At 37.2% G+C, this 6,149-nt stretch overlaps 1 protein-coding gene and 1 non-coding gene across 5 annotated transcripts in view; both read left to right on the top strand.

Moving 5' to 3' along the window:
• LOC145460318 (prolactin-releasing peptide receptor-like) overlaps nucleotides 1-6,149 on the top strand; it is a 30,217-nt gene that overhangs the window by 13,840 nt on the left and 10,228 nt on the right. For 3 of the 4 annotated variants that reach the window (XM_081445081.1, XM_081445080.1, XM_081445079.1), the window contains exon 1: nucleotides 2,466-2,526. The exons of the other annotated variant lie outside the window; for it this stretch is intronic. The gene's annotated coding sequence lies outside the window, so the exon portion shown is untranslated. Of the gene's footprint in view, nucleotides 1-2,465; nucleotides 2,527-6,149 lie in introns of those variants that run through there. 4 annotated transcript variants of the gene reach the window in all.
• Trnat-ggu (transfer RNA threonine (anticodon GGU)) lies at nucleotides 3,201-3,273 on the top strand. The gene has a single exon. It is a non-coding gene; the product is annotated as a tRNA-Thr (tRNA).

The raw sequence follows: 6,149 nt of genomic DNA, 5'->3' as shown, positions 1-6,149 counted from the left end.
CAAGGTCGGGAAAATGGATGTATCATTTGCAACAAAATATGCTGTTCCTCGTCAAATCAAACCCAGAATTCTCGAGTTGAGCATGAGAAGAAGCTAAAGAAACTTAAGTATTTTCTTTATCTTTTGTTGGCCGCGGAGAAAAAGACCAATATATAGATTTAGGCCAGCCTAAAAGCGTAGCTCCTGGGCCGGGTTGTTCAGAGCCCGATTAAGCTAAACCCAGGAAAAGGTAGTTTTCTGTATATTGTTTCGCCGTCTGTTTTGAGTTTTAATAATCACCATATACACAAAACGAAGGAGCAAAAAACGTTTGTATAGAAGAAAACGTTATAATTCGGTTAACTGTTAATCCTGGGTTAGCGTTAACCCGCTTCCGAACAATCCTGCCCCACGATCCAATCAAAAACCAGCACTTGGTCAGCGGTCAACTTCAAGAAAACACGTGACTGCGATGAGCTGTAAACTTGAGCCCGCGATATGGTCACGTGATACTGGTCAGCGGATACCTTGTTTTGGCAGGTGTCAATTGATCATAACATGGATGTCCAATATCAAAGAAGTACATGGTAAACCAAGGCTGTCAACCTATTATTTGGAGTATGGTCGCCATATTGCGCGACTTCGTCGTCGCCGTCGTGCGTACGCGCCCACGAGCAGTACCGCTATCCATGATAACCATGAGGAAATGAACCTCACGGATTTCCTTTTCTTTCCTCTATGAGTATGGGGCTCCGCTATTATCGTGTCGTTTCAGTAGGACAGCTCAGTTTTGACTGCCGCTCGTAATGCAGGCGAAGCCACCAAATGCAATGGCGTCGAGCACATCATTTTTGCGCAGTGTTTTCTATTTTTGAGTCGGGAGGTATAACAAAACACTTAATGACTGGTCCCTTCGCCTCGCGGAACATTGAGGGTCTCGGGGGAGCAAAACGATTCCAGTCATAAAATGCTTATTTTCTTAGAAACCGCATTTTGACACAATACTTTAGGGTTCTTTTGAGAAAAATTGCGGACCCTGTTAGTTTTTACACTCTAGTATCACTTTTGGATAATTTCCTATAAATTTGCGTTATTTTTTGACTTTGTAATTCTCTTTGTTTATTATCAAGAGAAAATAACGAAATTTAAGATGGCGGATCCAAGATGGCGGACTTAATGACGTATTATGTCGTCATATGACTTCATAAACAACAACAAATTGAGTAAGCCAAGGGCACGCTATTAAACGGAAAATAATTTATATCTTATGACAAAGAAAACCTTGGGGGGTTAATTTCATCCCCTTCTACCGGTACCACAGTGGGGGTGTGAGTTTCCTTTGCACAACCGACCCCCCGACCCCCTCCGGTTAAATTGAGCTCTCTGAGTTTGCGTTACAAATTATTCCTTCCTTCATCGCGTAGTACAAAGAGAGGAAAACATTTCTTCAGTTTAGCAGGCTTTTGAGACATCATATAAATACTAACATTAATATATGGTTGATGTAAAGCGCATGCGCAATTGTTCAGTCGACAGGCACACTATAGATAAATCGGCCTGTGTGTTACGAAATAAATTGATAAATAAATCATTTCGTCACCTTCATCAAGCACTGTTTCGTTCAAGTATATCCTTTCTACCGAAATAATAGGGTTGAAATAACAATTAAGTAATTTTTTTTTTTTTAAATAAATTTCATTCCAGCCTTTCCAATTGTGGTTTTATGAAACGATGGTTGATAAATCAACCGAAAAACCTAAAGCTGTCGTTAATTCAGACTCAGTCAGACGGCTTATCATGATTGCTTCCGAATGAGTCAACTGGAGCGCAATCTGTAATTCATTTCTCGCCGTAGTTAATTAAAAAAGCATCTCTCGCGATTAAGCGTCGCCCGAATAAGTGTCTTTCATAAGAGCAAAGAAACTATTCAGCCTCGCAACCTTAAATTAAGATTGAAGCAGCTGAGTTCTGGAACAGAAAGCCGTATTCGTGTGTCAAAGTAAAGATGGAACTTAAGTAAAGTTAAGATATAAAATTACATGGCTCGTTTTAATCCAACGAAGTACAAATTTAATTGATCCTACTACAGTCTCAACTTCAAAAACTATTTCCATTTTTTGTGTCTTTTATCAGCAAATTGGATTTAACACTTTACGGTTTGTCTACAATTAAGTCTTATTCCATTCCATTTTGACATGTCTACATTGCATCATTCCTTTTTACCTTTGATAATGGACAAACAGGATAAACAAAGAGAATTATTACCAGTTTTACTTATTTCTTAATGTTATTTATTGAAATGAATAGCTGTACATTTGAAGGAAATCACATCAAGCGTGTTCGCACAAATGTCATTTGCAGGAGGTCATTTGTCTTATCACGAAATCAGTTTGACATTTATTAATTTTTAACGCGTTATCACGAAATCGCAAAGAAATATTAAAATAAAACACACAGCTGTTTTGAACCAGGTTGTCGCAAACAAGAAATAACTGAAAACAGGACAGTGTTACAGTGTTCTAAGAAAACTTTCTTGCTGCCAGAGTCGTAAGTACCATTAATTCGTTGTCTCACTAATCTTAGCATAACTGCAGTCCAGTGCGAGAGTATACATGTTTGAAACCGATTAAAGATCACTAAAAGGTACACACTCCGCGTATGAAAGGCGCAATTGAAATCACATGATGCGATTTAACAATTTTTCATCTCGCGGATGAATTCCAACGTCCTTACAAAGGGAAATTTGGGCCCATGAAAAAAAAAAACCAAACTTACCGAGGTCATGCAAAGTCGTTTCAAAACTAACCGTCAAAAATTCAATCTATTTTTGACCGAAGCAAACCTCCACTCCGATTCGACTTAACGTTGCATAAATTCACTCCTAAAGCGACATTCTTTTAGGTAAGCTTTTTTTATAAGGACTATCTGCAAGAGGGAAGAAATTTCAAAATTTCAAGTGTATCTTAAATTGTAGTTTTGGCTTTTATTCAATTGGGAACCAAAATAATATAGATTACCCTTCTCTTCTCCTGATCTATTTTTTGCACTTAGTTTGAAGCCTTCTTTCCAATTGCTTAAATTGGAAAATTAATTGCGATGATCATTCTTCACTTTCATTTACAACCGCAGTTCATATATGAATTATTTCATATAAACTTCACATCATTTCACTCCTCACGGGAAGATATGAACTGAACTAATTGACCTCGCTCCCAATGTGTGGCTTCATAGCTCAGTTGGTAGAGTATCGCACCGGTATTGCGGAGGTCACGGGTTCGAATCCCGTTGAAGCCCTGATTTTTTCAGGCTTCTTCTTTCCAATTGCTTAAATTGGAAAATTAACTGCGATGATCATTCTTCACTTTCATTTACAACCGCAGTTCATATATGAATTATTTCATATAAACTTCACATTAAATGTATTCCTTGTCTTCATACATTTTTTTTTTTTATATAAAGCCATTTTAGTCCGTCGAAAGTTGTACAGGGACTTCGTTCCTTCGTTTAAGAAATCTCCATTTTATTTTTGGCGGTTTTCTCATTCAGACATTGATCAAATAATTCTACGACCGAGCCTGTGGTTTTCCTTATCTTCCGCATGCATCTCCATGACCCACCTGTTCTCTGTATTTCGTGGTCGCACGAAATGCATGATATTTTGAATTAGCTATTATTTTCTATTCCACGGTTATTACATTTGGAATTTCAGTTTTCATGGGATTTCACTCTGCCCAGTTATGAAATAAGCGTGCATTCTGCATACAGACTTGGTTCGTTGTTAAATATCATGAAGGGGAGTTGTCACCGGAGATGAAGCAACTGAGTTCAAGAGCAAGATGTAATCGTGTTACTCTTTGAAAAATCCTGCTCTTTTTCTCATCATCATCATCATGACCATCATCATTTTTTGGTTAAATGTTAAATCTATTTTTTTTTATTATTATTTATTTTCTAATTTAAATGTTTTAGCTTGACACCTTTACGGTCTTTGCGAATTTCCCGAAACACCTCGCCCTTACGGGTTAGATAATTGTGTATTTGCGTATATCTCGCCTTATTGTTTCTATTTTAATATAAGCCAACTTTATAACGAAGAGGAAGAGGTTTGTAGTAGCAAACAAAACGCGGCGGATCAATAAATCAATTCAAGCTGTTATAACCTTTTGCTGTTCACTGGACGTCCACAAAAACTAATAATAACAAATATAATATTTTAAATAAACAAAACATTAAAAAATGAATAAAATTCTTTCAGATCAAAGATCCTGCTATCGATCAACGAACCTCCCTGCTCACAGCCATTCATATTCAAGCATATTTAAATAAATCTTTGGTATAGTATTTCAGAAGTATTGTCAAATCAGGTCCTGACAACCCGGCTTTGATTTAAAAAAAAAATACCAGTTTAAACCTGTTGACTTTATCAGCCAGAAAGTTATTTTCCTTTACTTTTGAAAGACCAATAGGCTTCGACTGAATTGGCAATTATGCATAAATATATGTATTTTGCTTGGTTATGACGAACCAGACATTGTTTATACAAACTTTCGACAGTTATCAAATTCACATCGTGATCTATACTCTTGGCACAGAAGCAATAATGATCGACTTATCGGCTTTTAGTAGATATTTAATTCATATATGGAATGATCTCCTGATATCTCTAATGCATTTATTTAAAAATAATAATTTTTCTATTCTTTTCTTTATCAAATTCAGTTGAAACTCTCTTCTTCTATTGTAAGAAGCTATAAAAGGCCACACTTTTAACACAATGCTACAATAGGAATGCACTAATTTCAACAAAAATGACAAACACATGACTGGCATTTCAGGCTACATGACTGCTTGCGTGGTAGTCTAATGTGCATTTTAAAAGGCACTTGCTCTTAAGAAGGATTGGGGCAAAATAGACATTTTTCAGCACTATTTCGTTTAGATTACTGTTTGACAAGATGTGTTTTCGAGGTTTATCTCGCTGTGATTTGCGCGGTGACATCACGAATGATCCATGCGTTATTGAGTACCAAAAATTGCATAAAATTTGACCTTCAAGAACTTAAAACATGTGGCGAGGCAGATTCTTAAACACGAAGGCGCGCTATAAAAGGGCATAAGCTCCGCCCCCTAATTTTGAATTCACCCAAAAAACCAAGATGGCGGACGTTGACGTTGTTTTTTGGACGTTGTTTTGTTTTGTGCTGTACCCACACGCAGTCAAGAGTCAATACTCCTTTATAAACAACGATAAGCTATCTCTACATGGGTGCCCTGCTGGGTTCTCACGTTACTTCGTCATATTCAAAACTTAAACATTACCTATCCTTTGCAGGTTTTAGTGTAATCAGATGTAAGACTCCCTAGGAACTTGATGTTTTACAAAGCTGCAGCTCGACAGGATTCTTCGTTTTGTAAGACGGCATGTTTGAATTTCCGAGTTTTTGCGTTGCGTGACATTAAGATTGTGGCCCGTGAAAGATGTCGCTTAGCTCAAAACTGAAAGATGAGTTATCGCTAGTTTTTGCTACCTGTAGCGCCTCTTGCATTATGATTATTTATTATTGCGATGTACTGGAGCTGTAGAGTGGTAAATTTCTATTTTAATTACAAAACTCAATGACAGATGTTTATGTTACGTTACAGCCGCCATGTTGGAAACACCAAAATGGCGTCCCCATACAAAGCTCTATTGATTTGGGTCAAACATTTCTCCAAATGACGCGCTATTGTAAAATGAAACACCGCATAGACCTAAGTCGTGGCGAGGTTGTTTGTATATGAACAATGTATTATATACTAGATTATTTATCTTATTTATTCGATGGCATGACAGTTAAAACCAACAATTGACTTAAGGAATAATTTATTGACTTAAGGGCACAATCTCTGAATCATCTACAACCTTTACTTCATTCGCTTGTTGACTCAGTGGCCCGCAACTTGCACTACTATTCAGTGTCAAAGTGATCAGTTTGCGAGACAACAGCGACCTTTTCATGCCACAGCCAATCAGATTGATCGTTTTATCAAGTTTATTCACATATTTTCCGCCGGGTCACTCACTACCGTGACGTGTTCTCGGTCTGAAGTGCATTTAACTACTTCCAGAGAAATGAATTGTTGAGAACAAGCTCTCGTTTTGTGTGACTTTGACAGCGTAACAACCCTGT

Source organism: Orbicella franksi, chromosome 11 (assembly GCF_964199315.1).
Source record: "Orbicella franksi chromosome 11, jaOrbFran1.1, whole genome shotgun sequence".
In the NCBI taxonomy this organism is placed as follows: domain Eukaryota; kingdom Metazoa; phylum Cnidaria; class Anthozoa; order Scleractinia; family Merulinidae; genus Orbicella; species Orbicella franksi.
Note: the sequence above shows the minus strand (reverse complement) of the source record. Positions and strands in the feature narration are given on the sequence as shown.